Consider the following 19255-nt stretch of genomic DNA (forward strand, 5'->3'; position numbering starts at 1 on the left):
TATCTATCTATCTATCTATCTATCTATCTATCTATCTATCTATCTATCTATCTATCTATCTATCTATCTATCTACCTACCTACCTACCTACCTACCTACCTACCTACCTACCTCTCAACTTATTGACCTATCTGATCATCTATCATCATCTATCATCTCTCTCATCTACCTGATTCATGGGATGCAAAAAGTCTTCACTTGAAATATCTCATTGTTTGAGATATTAAGAATATTGAAACTCCTGTTTTTAGGATTTTAAAGCAGAGATGCTATTTTCATTCTGAAAAATTGTAGAGCAAGGAAGAAAAAGCAATTTGTCAGCCCTTCTTCCAGACACTGAACAGGTTCAAGCAGGAGTTAGTCCCCAGAAGTATTCTATTGATTTTCTTGGGTATTTTAAACTTGAAAGCCAAGAGAAATTGTGGTGGATGTAATGCTGTTTCTTGCCTAAGTGATTCTGTATGTTCACATTGCCACATATTTCTATCATTCTCTCCACTCCCATGAAGGAAGAGCAAATAACCCTTGCTTACATTGACTGGCATGTAAACCTAAATATCTATATGGCATTTGCATTTTTTTTTTTATTTATTTTATTTATTTTATTTAATTTATATGCCGCCCTTCTCCCGACAGGGACTCAGGGCGGCGCACAACATATTTAAAACCAGAACATATATACAATCCCCCCCTTAAAACCGAATTAAACCGAATTTTAATGTTGCGTCTTCCGAATATTTAAAACCCAATGTAAAATCCACCCTAGGTCAGGTCCGCTTGNATCCATCCATCCATCCATCCATCCATCCATCCATCCATCCATCCATCCATCCATCCATCCATCCATCCATCCATCCATCCATCCATCCATCCATCCATCTATCTATCTATCTATCTATCTATCTATCTATCTATCTATCTATCTATCTATCTATCTATCTACATCTCCTAACTTAAAAGATATGAAAGTGTTGCAAAGAAGGCAGGTAAACAGCCACAAGTAAGGAAAAAAGTCAGAGGAAAGAGATTCTGGGGAATGGAACTGAACCCCAAAGAGATATAATCCTAAACAAAAAAAATCCAAGATATACAATCTATGATGACTTCCTTAAATCCATAAAGATTCTGAACATTCGTAGACGCCATATTTATGTTACCTAACTGGCTTTTGGAGGGATGGGTATTTCTAAATCTAGGTGAGCCCTGGTGGCTCTCCCTATGGGAAAACAGAGAACTATATGAAATCATATATATCCGGTGCATACAGCAATAATAAATTACATGCAAGGATGGGGGCTGAAAAATGGGAAAAATAGAAAGAAAAGCATGGTCTCTTTTCTCCCCTGTTTTCTACTGATGCCATTCATGCTAGCAAATTTGCCATAGAACTGTGAATATTTATTTAGTCTTCTTCATAATAGAGGTGGTTTTAAAAAAAAAAACTAATGGGGAATTATTGGGGGACAATGAAAGACATTTGTAAATTAAATAGATAAGCCCGTTGGCACACAAGGGATGTTTTGTCCAATACAAGAATTCTATTGTCCATTGCTTTGGTTGTCAAGAGCCAGGGAGCAGAGGATTTATGAGGATGACACAATGATCCTTTCACAGCACAGGCGAAGGAGCTGTGAGATTCTGTCCCTCTGCTTTTCAGCCTCTATAACCTTTTTTTTTTATCATGCAAGGACAATGTAGGATTTAACTGGTTCTTCGGTCTCAGGACTGTCCATTTAAACAGCCAGGGACTGTGAAGTAATTAATATGGGGACAATAGAGCTGCTTTAAAAAAAAGCTCCCTTTTTTTGTACCTGAATTACCAGAAGTTTAAGAATCACTATGCTTGCCACTTTGGATAAACAGTTTTCTTAAGACATGGCTTATTTGCAAGAATAAAAAAGCTATAATCCTGTTTTCGAATCGGAAGGACTACTGTTTGTTGGCGGCACTGAATGAAATGTCCAGTTCTTTCCCCTTGGTTATCTGTTGCAATGGGACTTCCAATGCTGCAAACTTGAACCAGGACAAAATTGTATGATTTAAAGAACTTAGCTGATTAAAGAACATTTAAAAAAACAACTACGAATAGATATTGTGATGTGTTATTTGAGAATTACAGTAAGTCCCGGCAGGAGTTATTAGGGGTTATTAATTAAAAAAAAAAGTCTGAACCCAGTATTGTCTGTTGCTTCCATGACATGATATCTTGAGATATGCCCACTAGATGGTATTTTTTTTGTTCCTTCTTCTTGACAAAATCCTTAGATAAAAATTCCCCAGACATTTCCCAGACAGCTCTTCTACACTTCTTGAATGTTTGTAGATTTAAGTGTCACAAAGCATTTTCAGCTATATTTAATAGAGTGCTTTAAGTTGAAGAGAAGACATTTTCAGAGATTTATTTTTTAGAAAAGGTCAGTATATACAGTAAATGGTCCAAGGCAGGATTTGAAGACACAATAAACCATGTCACAACAAAAAGAATAGTTGGAAATAATTCCAACTTTCCTAATTCTGTAGTTTGTTCTTGGGGATGGGCAACAGTCTTCTACAGGCTGCATGTGAAAAACAGTGTAATGACTTGTCTTCAGAAGTTGTGGGTGATCCAAAACTGGAAGTTTTCAAGAAGAGACTGGACAACCATTTGTCTGAAATGGTATAGGGCTTCCTGCCTGAGCTGGGAGCTGAACTAGAAGATCTCCAAGGTCCCTTCCAAATCTGTTATTCTGTTATTCAGTCTTCCATTTTTGCAGCCCTTAAAGTCTTTTGTAGACCAGTGTTTCTGAATTTTGGCAGCTTGAAAATGTGTGGACTTCCATCTCTCAGAATTCTGAGAGTTGAAAGCCACACATCTTCAAGTTGCCAAGGTTGAGAATCATTGCCTTAGAGATGAAACTGAATGCCATTCCACACCAAGTAATAATGCCAATTTGTCTTAATTTGTAATTCACCACCCAGAAATATTAAAAATGGGGATCCACCTAATGGATAGCTAAGTCTCAGCAATGAGATTCTACTAGTGCTGTAGAATTTTTGTTTTCATGATGATGCTCCTGAGCATATCTTTTATGAATGTACATTTTACTGTGAAGGGATACTGACCTGGTTTCTATTGCTTTAATTATGGGAACATTTTGCATCTGTTATTTGTTAAGTCTAATTTGGGCCCAAGATGCTGTTTCTTTTCTACAATGCAGAGTGGGAAGGAAGGATAATTAAAAGTTAATGTCTTCTTTTTGGCATCTCTGTTGTTACTCTGACTTACATCTTGACTTCCGTGTCCTCCTTTTTTCTTTTTCAGAAAGTCTTGGGTGATTAAATGCATATCTGTGCATAAACACAAGCTTTACTGGAACTGTTAATTTGCTCAAATGGATAGAATATGGTACTTTAACTGGCAACAAGCTTCCAAAGGTTAAAGGTAAGATGCTGTATTCCAAAAGCTTGCACTAGTCAATCTCTGTACAGCTGTAAAATACTAGAACATTCTGAACCTATTGCAGCTTTGTTCAAGCTGCCTTCCAGATTGGTTAGATTATAATTGTGACATTGCCAGAATGCCTGATGCATGAAATGTTGGTCCTTTATATCTGGGGAGCAAGGAGAGTGACATAAAAGTTTGCTTCTTAACTGCGAAAGAGAAGAGAAGAAACACAACACTAAACAGAGCAAAGAGGAAGAAAGATGTTTAGGGGACAAGAGGCTAAAATGTATGGATGAATGGTTGAGGGAACTGGGTATGTCTAACCTTAAGAGAAGGGGTGACATGAGAGCAGTCTTCTAATAATTGAGGGGTTGTCACAGAGAGGAGTGGGGGGTCAACCAATTCTCCAAAGCACCTGAGGGCAGGACATGAAGTGAACAGAGGGAAGATCATTAAAGAGAGATCAAACATAGAACTAAGGAGAAATTTCCTGACAGCGAGAACACTTAATCAATGGATTGGCTTGCCTCCAAAGGTTGTGGGTGCTCCATCACTGGAAGTTTTTAAGAAGAGACTGAATAGCCATTTATCTGGAATGGTATAGGATCTCCCTGCTTGAACAGGGGATTGGTCTAGACCAGGGGTCTTCAAACTTGGCCCTTTTATGACTTGTGGACTTCAACTCCCAGAATTCCTCAGCCAGCATGCCTGACTGAGGCATTCTGGGAGTTGAAGTCCACAAGTCATAAAAGGGCCAAGTTTGAAGACCCCTGGTCTAGAAGATTCCCTTCCAACTCTGTTATTCTATATTCTGTAAAAGGAGGGAATTTGGTTAGTATGATCCTGGGAGATGAAAGCTTCAAAGTGGGGGTGATCCCCAGATTGTCCAGCTCTCTCCCTCTGAATGCCTCTCTCTCTCTTTTTTCTTTAGCTCTTTCTTTAGCTTTTTCTTTAGCCCCCCCCCCCCTTGGTTCTTTTACTGGTTCTCCTCTATAATGGTATGTGGGAAAGAACTTGGAGACTGGGCCAAGAGATGTTGCCAAGGGAATGGTCAAATAAGAGACAGCATAGTCTGCAGATGGAGAGTGGACGGGGTAAGAAGCTCAGAGGAGACTTTTCCTAGTTCCTTGGGCTATAAAAAGATGAGGGAGAGGGAAAAATGTACTTTCAAACTTTAAAATTCTGATGAAACATTGGTTTACAATATAGTAGAATTAGCTCAGATGGTGATGATTCCTGGTGAAGCTGACCTCAATTTTTGAAGGTACAATTCTCTCCACATCTCTTTAGAGCCTGAGAAACTGGGGTGTGTCGGTGGAGGGTCTCTTCTGAGGCTCTTCTTAGCTTCCTTTGAACCCCCCACCCACTATCCCAACTGCTGGATCATGCTATCTCTTACCTGACCGTTTCCATGGCAGAGTCTCTCTTCCCAGTCTTCCAAAGTCTTTCCAACATGAGCACATTTGCATACAGGTAATCAATCATGCTTGCCACAAACCTCCTTAGATACTTTTAACATTATATCCTCATTTGAACCTAGATGCCTGTAGTAAGATTCAGGCAACTCTGACATTATCATGCGGTATTTAGCAGACTGGTTTATATCGTTTCATTGTCAAGACCAATGAGGTTCTGCTTGATAGCGGCTTTGATTCTGCTCAAAATGTCCTTGACTGTTCATAATCTCATTTCTGGCAGCTAAATGACAGGCTTTGTGAAATTTCTTAAAGAAGGATAAAAAAACCCTGCCAAAAAGGCAAGTGATTGTACCTTTCAATCAAGAGCTAATGCAAACTGGAGCAATTAGAATCACAGATCAATAAACCCCATTTGGTAGTCAAACAGATAGATATTTGTTTTAATGTGTGTTGAGTATCCACAAACTTAAATAATCTCATATTAAGGACATCTGCAAAATCACAAATGGCTCAGTAGAGCACATTATTATGCCCATGTTGCTAATGGCATAATAATTATTGCTTCTAGCTACTAAAGTCCATAAACATTAAAAAAAAAACATTAACTTCATCATTTTTTTAAAAAAGGATTTTTTAATTATATCAGATCTTTATTATATTTATTTATTGCACATTTTTGTTGTTGTGTACTGCTTAGAGGTACGAAGTGCTGTGTGTGGTTTAATGATGTTTCAAATAAGTACTTTCAGAGAAGTCCATACATTAAGGAAACACCAGATAGAACATCTGTAAAACAAACCATGATGGATTTCCTATGTCTACACAGAAATGTTTCACTAATTCTTTCAGAAGTTAAGCAAGATGAATAAATAAGTGAAAATATGCAGAATTGACATGACCAGGCTTCCCTTAATCCATATTATATCTTAAGGACCACTTAAAATATGCTATGGTAAGCAGGGGCTAAGAGATGGTGTGAGGTCTCTATATTACAAGCTGTTTATTTTTTTATTCGTATTTTCCCAAATCTTTTAGCATCGCAGAATCCCGAAGCAATATAGAAATACAGTAGATTAAAATTATTTTTTTAAAAAAAAAATCATAACCACAGTAATAGTCTCCTAGTAAAACAATAGTCTGTCATTCAAAAGCAGCAATTGCAATGCCAAATAATTTAGAAAAATAGATGTGGTATGTATGGATATTTTCACCTTTATAAGAAATACAACAGTAAATACACATCCATGTGAATCAGCACTGGTGGGAATGTACGGTATGCTTGAAATTCTCCAGCAGCTTGAAAAACAAAGTCTCTTTTCCAAAGGCTGAAAACTCTGTAGAAATAGCAAGTCAAATTAAGCATTTTCAAGCTTGATCTCTCAATCATCCTTGATTTTGTTCTATAGTCTACTTGCCACCAAGTATATATTTTTTCTTCTGCCTAGCTGAAGCAGAGAAAAGGCTAGCAGCTACTTAATGATCAGCACCTGGTGTGCGCCTTAACAAGGGCTTTTATTTCTCTTGAAACTCTATAAAAGGGTTCTAGAGATACAATAAGGAAGTAGAGGGAAATAGAAATAATTTGCCAGTCTTTGTACCCCCATCACTTCAAAACAGGAGATATAAATGCATTTTGTTTTGTTTTCTTTCTCTCTCGGTGGCCTTGGTTTGAGAATCTATTTTAGTCAGCAGCGGGAGATAATGGATGCACAATCGCAGCCATGAAAGATCAACATGGTATTTTGCAAATAGAAGAATATTATCTAATTTCTATGAACTGCCTGGACATCCACTGTTATGGGGTGTATGGAGGAAATATCCAAAAGTCATAGTAAATACATGTCTTTATTGAACCCAAGCAAAATGCCACATCATAGTGAGTTTCCTGGAAGGCTCTATTTTCATTAAAAAAAAAAAAAAACACCTCTAGGGGAAGGAGAACACAAAGCAGAGCAGGAATGCCATGGAGATTTTAAGGAGACTTGCTGAGTGACATTGAAATCTCTTCAGACTGTAGACTCATGAAACTGAGCCCAAAGTGGTTGAGTCATGATGACAGTTCCATTAGCTTGTTAGTAGTGCTTCACTACTCCAACAGTCACTTTGCCAATGGATCTCTCTCTCTCATCTCTCTCTCATCTTCTATCTATCTATCTATCTATCTATCTATCTATCTATCTATCTATCTATCTATCTATCTATCTATCTATCTATCTATCTATCTATCTATCTACCTACCTACCTACCTACCTACCTACCTACCTACCTACCTCTCAACTTATGGACCTATCTGATCATCTATCATCATCTATCATCTCTCTCATCTACCTGATTCATGGGATGCAAAAAGTCTTCACTTGAAATATCTCATTGTTTGAGATATTAAGAATATTGAAACATCCTGTTTTTAGGATTTTAAAGCAGAGATGCTATTTTCATTCTGAAAAATTGTAGAGCAAGGAAGAAAAAGCAATTTGTCAGCCCTTCTTCCAGACACTGAACAGGTTCAAGCAGGAGTTAGTCCCCAGAAGTATTCTATTGATTTTCTTGGGTATTTTAAACTTGAAAGCCAAGAGAAATTGTGGTGGATGTAATGCTGTTTCTTGCCTAAGTGATTCTGTATGTTCACATTGCCACATATTTCTATCATTCTCTCCACTCCCATGAAGGAAGAGCAAATAACCCTTGCTTACATTGACTGGCATGTAAACCTAAATATCTATATGGCATTTGCATTTTCCATTTCTAACCCCATTGTTTTGTGGTGGTGGTGCTTCTGTTGGAAAAAGATTTTTCTTTCCTGCTGTGCCCACTCAGAAAAGAAATTTCCTGTTTCAATATCTAAATCATCAAAGCTCACTGAAAGATGAAATATTCACATGCAAGTATTATCATCCAGGCAAAAAGTACTGCATCAAATTCACCTAAATATGCACTCTGCATATGGATTTGACTCAAGAAATAGTTCCTGATGTCTTCCTTAGTACTTAAGGGGACCAGGGGAGGCTAGAGAAACTCTAGACTTTTAAAGAGATGATTGCATGATGAAATAATCCTTTAAAATGCACACACATGCGCAACTTCTGCACAGTTCAATTTTTTGTGACAAAGCTACAGCTAGTTCTCTATTGTAAAAAGCCAGAAGTTAGCTTGGCAGGGAGAGGGGAACAAATGACAGCCAGACGAGGGTAAATGGCTTGAAAATCTAACATGTGCATAACAGCTTTGCTTATTTCCCTCGATAAACTTTATTATGTCTCTATTAATTTACTAATTATTTACATTTTTTCCAAGCTTGCATAAATGAATTTCTAATCAGAAATCCTAGCGATCACAAAATATGATAGCAATTCCAGCACTTTATGCTCCTCTGCGTATAAATGAGGCTTAGGAGATGAAAAGAGGATAAACACTTTTCAATCTTTTGTGTTCTTTCACTTCAGCAATCTAAAAAAAAGCTAGTAAATGGGAGATTATGTCATTTAGATAAGGAAATTGAACTTCCTGATGAAGTCAAGGACCCATCAATTCAGTTGCTTTGGCATGATATGAAAATGTGTTCTAGATTTTCCAAGGTTATTTAAATGTTGTTGTTTGTTGAGGTCCAAATGTCGTTGAAATGTCTCTCTTTTGTCCAGAATATTGACTTTATCATTGATATTTCTACACAACAGTAAAGTCTTAGGATCACAGGATGATGTTTTAAGCTCAGTCGAGGTTGCCCAGAAATAGATTATAAAGTTTTATGATGTTGCTACAATTGTATAATTTCTAAACTATCCCAAGACTAATATTTCACAACTAGACCAAACTAAATATGGTATTAATTGCAAATTTATGTGTTGACTTTTTCATGAAATAGCCAAGAGCTGCACCCAGCAAAATGCAGTGTCTTGTCTTACAATGTTTACGCTGGAATTCATCAGAAAAGGACTGTCCTAGTATTAGTTATATTCCCAGGAAGGTCTGCTAAACTTAATGATAAATAAAATTGTAAGATTCCAGGAGTGTTATTAACCGTGGCTATGCTTTTATAAATAAGAACACATTTTTGTTGTCTTGTCTTAGATTTAATTGTTCTGTATTGTATAGTATTATCTGTATGTGAATGATTTCTGACCAATATTTAGTACATTAGTGTGCTGATCTAGTGACTGTATGAAGTGCAGACTATAGTGACTGAAAGATACATATGTATTTTGCTTTTTGTTGATAATTAAGATTGCATACTTATGCATATATACATATGAATGCATATAGCATGTCTATATGTGCGTTATGTATGTGTACACTTTTGGGAACAGGCAACAGAATTTCATTTTTAATGTGTGTCAGTATGCCCACAGTAAAAAAATGACAATAAAGGTTATCTAATCTATCTAATCAGGTATCTAAACTTTTGTTTTATTTGGATTGTAAATATTTTTTAAACATACCAAACATAAGTTTATCATTGGTATTAGTAGAATGTTCTATACCCAGGAAAGTACAATTATAGTAGTGTTGCAGTGGGCAGAATTTTCCATGGTAAATTTTGGAAATTCTGAGTTCAATTCCAAACAACAAATAGCTAAAGAAGCTACCAGTAGCTCGAAATTAATCCAAGCTGCCATTTTCTGGAAATACTTTTATGGTCTTGTGATTGTTATATGTATTGGTTTTCCTCTTGTTGTGAGCCAGCAGAGTTCTTAAATGGGCAGCCATATAAATCTTTTAAGTAAACAAATAAATGTTCTAGAGAAAAGGTAGCAAGTTGTTCTGACATTAGCATCTGGGGACTTTTAAAGCTGTTTGCAGAGCCACACGTAGCTGTAATGCATCAGTGTTTCCCTAGAAAATATTCTGTTTATCAGCGGGACCTTATTCATAGAAATTATGGAAATCAGACTTGAAACGAAAGCAAATCATACTCCCTCTTCTGTTCAGCAATTCAAATTAAAACCGCTCAACAGAGAACAGTATATACTCTATGCTTAACATAGCCGGTGAAAGGGACTTTATCATCTCCTTGGTTGACTAAGCAATTCCAGTTTCTGAACTGCTCTTATAACCTGGAAGATCTTCCTAACGTTTGGCTGACATTTTCCTTCTAGAATTGTAATTTTATAATCTCTGGGAAATAGAATTTTGGTCTTAGCCATCTGTTTATACTCCTTCAGGTACTTTAAGAGCCCTATCATATAGTCCTGCAGTTTTCCCTTCCCAAAACAAAATAAAACAAAACAAACATACCCTCAAAGTGTTCTTATAGTGCTTGATCATCCTTGGTGCATGGAAAAAAGTTGCAAATGTCAAATGTTATCAAATTAGAATATTACTTGTGGTCTTGATTGTGTTCTATCTGAATCCTTCATCAAGTGTCATGAATCCCCAGAACGGGAGATAGTAACCTAGCGCAGAGTCTGACCAGCATAGAATAAATAGTCAATAGAATACAATAATTGGGCAACTATTCTTTATAAAAAGGATATAATATCCATTGACAAAAATGTATGCCATCCTGGATACCTTAGAAATGAGATTTCTCTTTAAAGAAAACAGTCAATAGATGACTAGATAGACCTTCTTAAACAGCCAGCATTCCATTGCTAATCTAGAACTTTGACTGAAAAGGGTCTTTTTAATGTTGAGACATTTACAGTCTATATTTACAAAGGACAATGTTCTCACTTGCTTCCTGACATCATAATGCTGCTCTGTCTTCTTAGGTTTTAGTGGGGTTATTTTGTGTATTTTTGTATGATTTTTTTTGTATCCTGTATATTGTATTTGTGTTTTTAATATGCTGTGAACCGCCCTGAGTCCTACGGGAGAAGGGCGGTATACAAATTAAATTAACCTTAACCTTAACCTTAACCTTAACCTTGTAATAATGGTATCTAGTATGCTTTGGTTCTGTGGGTGAAAGGATGTTTCAAAACCCCTCACAGAATAATATTTATTATTTATATTGCAGCTCCATCCTAATCTTTCAGTTATACTGTCTGTCTGTCTGTCTGTCTGTCTGTCTGTCTGTCTGTCTGTCTGTCTGTCTGTCTGTCTGTCTGTCTGTCTGTCTGTCTATCTATCTATCTATCTATCTATCTATCTATCCTGATCATCATACTCATGATCATCATAATCATCAACTTATTGTAAGGAAACCATACCACACTACTGTATGTCAAAGCTCTGAATTTTATGGACATGAACAAAATTTTTTCCTTGTATCTCAGATTTAAGCCAGAATTATTTTTATTAGGTACAATTGTAGGAAATTATGAGAAACAATGTATATATTTAATATTATATGTAATAACTGCAGCAAGAATTGTATTCGCTCAACATTGGAAAAATGCAGAATTACCAACGGAGGAAGAAGAGTTAATCAAAAAAAATTTTAGATTGTGCAGAAATGGACAGGTTGACATTGAAAATGAAAGAGAAAGAAGACTCAGTATATTTTAGAACAGGGAATACTTTTTATCAATGGTTAGAAAAACTAGGTGGAGAGAAAGGAACTTAATATGTACCGTGTTAGTAATTTAAAGAATGATGGTTATTTCTGATGCTTCTGACAAAGGAGCAGATTTCTTAGACCCACTGTGGCTGCAGAAGAAAAGGTTGTTGGTGACCCCAAAAGCTGAACATGGCTCAGTGTTATGGCAATTTTTTTTATCTAATATCAGGGGATATATGAATGTTAAGTATTTTTTCCTCCCCTTTCCCATTTCATTTTACAACAGGACCATTCTATACTCAACCTGTAAGCACACAAGGGAATTGTGTGCTCCAAGTGAGACCAATTCCAGTTGAAAGAACAACTACATTTAACAACTTTGTCCACATAGTTGTAGGCACTGATTTTCTCAGATCATCCAACCAAAGAGACACCCTCCATGGTTAGACAATCTGTCTTCCAAAAGAGGTTTTTCTATATATGCATAGGGGCATACAATGCTGGAGATGACTCTGCTCCTGTCTGCTTCTTCCATCTCTTTAGGTTAATATATCATCAGGGGATTTCAAAGAAGGTTAAATGTGACATGTGACCCGCAGAATTACAACTCCTGAAATGTGCTAGTTCCTGCTGGTATTTCTTGAATAGAGTCAAAAGGGAATAACAGCAAGAAAGAAAACGACTGAAGTTTTAAGGACAGGAAGAGCTACTGTGTTTAGAAAATTTATGATTCAGAAAACATATGCAAATACATGAGTTAAGCTTCTGAGCCTGGTTCATGCATAGAGAAAAAAAACCCATAAATAAATCCCAAGGACAAGAAAACATTAAAGGACGGGACACATGTGTATAATAAATATACATAAATGTCACTCTACCTCTGACTGGGATTATAAATCAGACAAATCAGAAAGACAGGATGCTTTAAAAGACAGGAACTAAATTAAACAAGAAATCCATCAATATTCCAATTTTTTCAAAACAACGAAGGGGTAATTTGTTTGTGTGTACAAGGGCACATTCAGAAATCTCATGTTAGATTTAGAAAATGGCCAGAGACCGTCTGCTTTGGCTTCAGCCTAGACATAAGTAAGTTCTTCAATAAATCACACTTATACCAGCAGAGACTGCTTTAGTGAAAGGCATTGCTTTTGCCTATTTTGTGCTTCTTAAGCAATTGTTGGATTTTAGTTTTGCTCATTATACTTCCTGTGTCAGGAAGTATCAGCTATTTATTAAATGATCTCATAAACCAGAATGAAAATGGCACTAAATGTTTGAGAACATTGTTGGCTATTGAGTTCTGTTGATTTCTCCAACTTTCATAAACATTGGCAGTGATTATGCAATTAATGTAATGGGAGGTTGTATCTCTGTGTGTGTGTGTGTGTGTGTGTGCAAGAGGGAAAAAGAGAGGCTGTATACTCAGGAGTTGAGCAAACTATTTCTTAGAGAAGCTGAATTTTTTGAGCTTACAATTTCACATTTCTAGAAAAAGACTACTTTGAAGAATATACTTTTTAAAAAGTAGCTGCTAAGGTTACTCCTTGCTGTCCTGTACATTAATGTTTGATTATGTAAGATTGAGGAAGGAAGAAAATTTGTGTTATCAACATTGCTAGTGATGAGATACATTTGTAGAAAAATACCTGGAGCAATTTTACTCCAAATGAAGTGAGGAAATTGGGAAGTTTGTCTCTTGAATTGACCTAATCCTAGATGCAATTCTGAATCTGTTTATTTAAATGTGCACAAACTGCAGCAACCCTGCACAGCAGGAGAAGGAAACAGAGCATCTATACATCTTCCAACAAAAAAGATATCCATGAAACTTCATCAAAAATTGCCTGACCACACAACCCAATTTAGCACAACCAATACAAGCCATACATCAAAAACATCTCAGAAGCTACCAACAGACTATTACAAACACATGAAATCAGAGTAGCAAACAAGCCAACTAAAGCCCTCCAAAGCATCCTAAGTAAACCAGCCAGAAGACATGTTGAAAACGTTTTAATTTCACAACATATGGACTTAACCATAGTTTCAACTATCTTAGATCAAGTACAAAAACACTAGGGGAATTTCTAGAAGTCTGGCACTTTGACAAATTAGCCAACAATGGACACATAGACACAATCATACTGTGCATACTGTGCAAAAGAGACAATCAACAAGCCAAAAGGGGAACAAAAAGACCAAAACACCAGCAATCAACACCTAGATGAACATACATTGATCCCAAACTTAACATAAGACCAACAGTCCTACGGGAGAAGGGCGGGATATAAATTCAAATATAAATAAATATAAATAAACAGTCAAGAAATATAGAATTCTCCAATCAAGGAACTGCCAAATAAGCTAACAGTAAACAGCCCAACCAAAGAACTTCCAAGATTGCTCCCACCAACACTGACAGGGCAAGCCACTAGAATATAATTGGAGAGAATATCTCACTCCTTACTGATTTTCAGGGTGTTTCAACATTTCATTTTTCACTTTCTCCTGATGTCTATGGACATTCTCAATCATCCAGGTCATGTTTGCCCAAAAGGTGCTTTTTTTCTGGAAGACAACTGGACTTTGTTGAGGTTTTCCTTGAAAACAGTTAGAACTGAAGAAGCTTCTTGGATAAGAAGTGAAATGTTTGGAAAAAAAGCACCTTTGGGACTTTCTCTTGATGTTTTTGTTGAGCATACAGGGAGTCCTTGACAGTTTGCTTAGTGACTGTTCGAAGTTACAAGTTTTTCACAGTTATGATTGTTGCATCATCCCCAGGGTCGAATGATCAAAATTCAAACTTTGGGCAACAGGTTCACATTTAGGACAGTTGCAGTGTCCTGGGATCATGTGGGACTTTCTGACAAGCAAAGTCAGTGGGGAAGTCCAGATTCATTTAACAAATGTGTTACTAGTTTAACATCTGCAGTGATCACACTTAACCAGTGTGGCAAGAAAGTTCGTAAAATGAGCAAAACCCACTTAACAGAAATTTTGAGCTCAATTGTAGTCGTAAGTTGAGGACTACCTGTATTTTTGTAGAAAATTGATAGAGGTGACTCTTGTTGGGTTGTTTTCATTTACGCAGCCTTCCATTGTATGGCTGCTCATATATTCCCACCAGAAACAAGTAAAGATAAGACATTCAGACACATCTCTTGGCCTAAGCAACTAAATAAGTACACCAACAAACACACATCCATTTCTTTTACCACCAACAACAAAAAAATTCAAAATAGTCTTTAATTAAATTTCATCAGAATAATCAAAATACTAATGAAGAGAAGGAGAAGATTTCGGCTCAGTACAACTTCCAAAAGCTTTTCAGCCTTGGTTCATACAATGGTGAGCATCCCCCCCCCCCCCACAATTAACAGTTTGTACAAACTGCAGACTGGGGAAGACTATTAATCATTTCTCCCTAATAACAAGACTTCTGCTAAAATCTTGATTCACCAATGATTCTTTTGAATGAATCATTTGCTTGTGGCAAGAAAAAGCATCAGAGGTCAAATATTCTTCCCTCCGCCCCTCACCAGCAGATGTTTAGATAGAAGAAAAGACAAACTGATGATAGTATTCGAATTTTCACTTACCTGCTCAGGCTAGTAACTTTTGTTGTGTGGATGTGCTCTCTAATCGATGATCCGAGAAACTCCAATCAAGCCCTTCATTGTTTCTTTGGATGACAAGAGCAATTTGCAAATCTAAAAACAAAACAGAAAGTAATATGCAAGCTGTTAAAAGGATGAGGAGCAAAACTGTGGAGAACAAATTCATTCTTAAGGGTTGTATTAATTCCTAACTGATAGGAAAATGTTCTGCATTTCTGGTAGCTTCAGCAACCCTGAGGCTTATTCATCTAAAAGACAGAATTTGAGATTTACACTGCTATTTAGAATTGCTACGCATTTGGATTAGAGCCGGACAGATCATAAATTACAATGATTTTTGCTACAGTATTTTTTTGTTGTTTGTAGAGCGTGCATGCAAAAAGGAACGTTCTTAGGCTAAGCCTGACCTTGAACAAAACATGCATGAGAACTGGGTGAAAATAAGAGACAAAAAGACAGTTACTTGACATGGATTATTTCCTCCTGGGTCCCATCAACAACCTCATCATATAACATCAAGCAGAACTGGAAGCTGAACGGGCAAAGGGGACAGCAATATTGTATTTTGAGTACAATGTGAATTATGAATTTTCCACTTAGTTCTGAGTTGCACAAGTACACAATTATTATTTTAGAATAAACTTCACCCAAGAGCCTAGCCATTATTTCAAATGATATTGTCAATCACTCCGTTCCATAATAAGCCTACTTTTTTTTTTGTTTAATGCTGCTTGGTTTGCTATTCCAGCAGAGTTTATATTTAAAAACAGACAGCTGGTATCACATTTATCTCAAGAGCATCTCCCTAAAGGCAGCAAAGGAACGTTAAAACCATTTATAACCATTTTTCATTTCCTGAACCTTTTAGTCTTTTCCTTTTTTTTTTTTCTCCCCCTTGTTTTTCCCTTAAGACAATTTCTATGTCATTTCAGTTTGGGGGCTGTTTTGCTTCTATTACATGTTTAAATTGGGCTTTACTAGATCCACACTGCACTTACCTGCAAATTAAATGGAGACTGAGGAAACAGAATAACTGTGGCAATCGAATATAAATAATACAGCATATTGCTCTTGTCATAACTAGTGCAAAGCCTGAGAGAGATGCCAGCATGCTTTCACAGCATAATTGAAATAGAAGTGGGATCATGCTTCTCACCCACCACTCCATTACTGATGTGCAGTGATCGGCCAAAGACCCAGTCACAAGCATGGATGGCTCTGTGCATCAGAAACCATCAGTGCAACTAAGAAGTTCAGGGACTCTACTGGAGCAAACCCTTTGGGTGTCTGAACCACCCAATGTATGCAGGAACCTATGTGAACAGCTTTAGCATCTTCTCATATTCTTCACGTTTTTTACACACTATAATTGGGAAAATTCTCAGCCTGCCAGGCAAATAATAAGGATGGCTCTCTCTTGTATTTTACTTTGTTCCAATTGCCATCTTTATTAAATGCCTAAGAGTGACAGAAGGAAAAGTTGTTGTTGTTGTTGTTGTTTTTTGCAGTGGCTCCACAGCTCTACTCACAGTATATATTTGCTCTGCTTTGATTTCCAGATAACCTGATTATTGAAATATCTGATAGGTCAGTGTTCATCAAGATTCTTTTCTTCTACGGCCCTCTTGAAAATGGCTAAGGCTCATGGTGACAGTGCAGTGGGCTCATCGGTTAAGACACTTGATTTGAATCTCATCTTTTCCAGTTAACTTTATCATTATGCCCTTAACAGTAAGCTGGCCAGAATCACCTTGAACTGTGAGATGCATGGCATATAAATTAATTAAATAATGTAGCGATCTCTTTTGTTCTAGTATCTTGACTCCAAATACCTGCAATCCCATTCGTGGTTATTTGGAAGCAACTTGCACTGCGCAAATGATCATGCTCCAGCATGGCTTCAAAAAGTAATATGAGCTCTTAGGCTCCTGGAATTATTACCATGCAATGCACCATTGGCTTTATATACCTGTAAAGGAGGTGAGAAAATCCTGACACATGTCACACCATAAATATACTTCTATATATATTGAAAGGGAAGAGAAGGATCTACTACAAAGATTATTAGGGGGCTGGAGGCTAAAACATATGAAGAACGATTGCAGGAATTGGGTATGACTAGTCTAGTAAAAAGAAGGATTAGGGGTGACATGATAGGATGGAATACGGCATCCAGTTTTGGTCACCACGATGTAAAAAAGATGCTGAGACTCTAGAATGAGTACAGAGAAGAGCAACAAAGATGATTAGGGGACTGGAGGCTAAAACATATGAGGAACGGTTGCTGGAATTGGGTATGTCTAGTTTAACAAAGAGAAGAACGAGGGGGGACATGATAGCAGTCTTCCAATATCTCAGGGGCTGCCCCAAAGAAAAGGGAGTCAAGCTCTTCTCCAAAGCGCCTGAAGGCAGGACAAGAAGCAAAATAGATGGAAACTAATCAAGGAGAGAAGCAACCTGGAACTAAGGAGAAACTTCCTGACAGTTAGAACAATTAACCAGTGGAACAACCTGCCTCCAGAAGCGGTGAATGGTCCAACACTGGGAGTTTTTAAGAAGAGACTGGACAGCCATCTGTCCGAAATGGTATAGGGTTTCCTGCCTGAGCAAGGGGTTGGACTAGATGACCTTCAAGGTCCCTTCCAACTTATTATTATTATTATTATTATTATTATTATTATTATTATTATTATTATTATTATTACTACTACTACTACTACTACTACTACTACTACTACTACTACTACTACTACTACTACTACTACTACTTTCCAAAGCACCACAAAGATAAGTCAACAATTCTCAAATTAAATTTTAGTACATGTCCTGGATCATGTGATTTAACATGGAGAATGACATCAAGTTGTATCCTTATTTGCTGATATTGCTTTCACTTCCAGGCAAGTGCACATAGGTTAAAATTGGATATTGTCAGAAAAACTGACACAGGTAGCATTATCAGTGTCAAATGGATGTAAGAAAAAAAAATCATTTTATCAGCCTGAACTGACAGTTTTGCTATTTGCTGATGTTTGGAATACTGATTGAGACTGCCTAAGAAGGTTTTTTTTAAAAAATCATAGTTTCAACCCTTTTTAACCATTGTTTTTCCTAGACATTTAGCAATAAAAAAATGAAAGATTTTATAGAACTTAATGTCTATGTCTTTATTTGTTATATGTGTGGATTTTAAAATGTAATTTAGGCTTTAGTGCTACAAGAGAGCCAGGATTTTTTTTGTCTAACAAATCATAGTTAAAATAAATCATGGTGTAGCACAATATGTGAAGCTAAATTGTGTAACATTTATCACCGTTAGGCAATCGTTATTTCTGATATTTGAAAGATTTTAGTAAAATTGTTCAATTTTACTCTCTCCAGGAAGATTTTAAATTGAATTTTCCCCTTCCAACTTTAAAGTCCAAGAGGCTATTTTTCTGGATGATTGGCACTGGCATAATTTGAACCATTAATGTAATTTGTATGCATTAATGCATACAGATGTCCATGTGTGGGAACATGTAGAAAACACACTTTTCTGTAAAAGAAGAAAAGAAAATCTAAAAACATTTTAAAATAACAAAGGAATCACTAAAAGCCATTTAAAAGGGCCTAAAGTTGTTGTCTGTCTCCTCTTAAATCTTGTAAAACATTGTTGTGGGTGTAATGTTGTAGGGGAAAGATAGATGGATTTTATCTCCAAAGGGAGATAAAATTCCATAGTCTGGAAATGATTATTCTGTTTTATGACTGTAATAGCTATAAATCACTCTTAAATAATTGGCATCGCTGGTCTAATGTGGAGAAAAAAAGAGCAGCTGGCTAGAAAATCAGTGATTAGTAGCCTCTTACAGATAGCGTGGTTCACTGTTTATAGCTCGGTCTTTTTAACTCTGTGACCAAAGTCAGATCCTAAGGGGAAAATAAGAAGAGAAAGTTCTTAGTCTCAGAATCTTGAGATGATCAGGAAGAATCTCAGTTGCAAGCAACCCTGAGAAAGATTGGAGAAGAGTCATAAATTCGGAAGGGTAGGATGGCTTCTCCAGACATTGCCTCATAACTTTGCAATGAAGTTCTGATTTCACCAGCTTTTCATTTCACTACATCTTCCATCCCGTAGCCTTAATTGTCTTAATTAATTAACAGAGGGATAGAATCAAGATCACGTGAAGTATTAATACCACTTTACAATGCCTTGGTAAGGCCACACTTGGAATACTGCATCCAGTTTTGGTCACCGCGATGTAAAAAAGATGTTGAGACTCTAGAAAGAGTACAGAGAAGAGCAACAAAGATGATTAGGGGACTGGAGGCTAAAGCATATACAGGAACAGTTGCTGGAATTGGGTATGTC

General features: G+C 36.7%; 1 protein-coding gene across 1 annotated transcript in view; it reads left to right on the top strand.

Moving 5' to 3' along the window:
• The first annotated feature begins 3300 nt into the window (after nucleotides 1-3300).
• Nucleotides 3301-19255, top strand: part of CDH11 (cadherin 11) — a 61036-nt gene continuing 45081 nt past the window's right edge. Inside the window, exon 1 of the mRNA XM_015815963.1 lies at nucleotides 3301-3421. The gene's annotated coding sequence lies outside the window, so the exon portion shown is untranslated. The remainder of the gene's footprint in view (nucleotides 3422-19255) is intronic.

This window comes from Protobothrops mucrosquamatus, unplaced genomic scaffold, assembly GCF_001527695.2.
Source record: "Protobothrops mucrosquamatus isolate PMUCROS unplaced genomic scaffold, P.Mucros_1.0 scaffold389, whole genome shotgun sequence".
In the NCBI taxonomy this organism is placed as follows: domain Eukaryota; kingdom Metazoa; phylum Chordata; class Lepidosauria; order Squamata; family Viperidae; genus Protobothrops; species Protobothrops mucrosquamatus.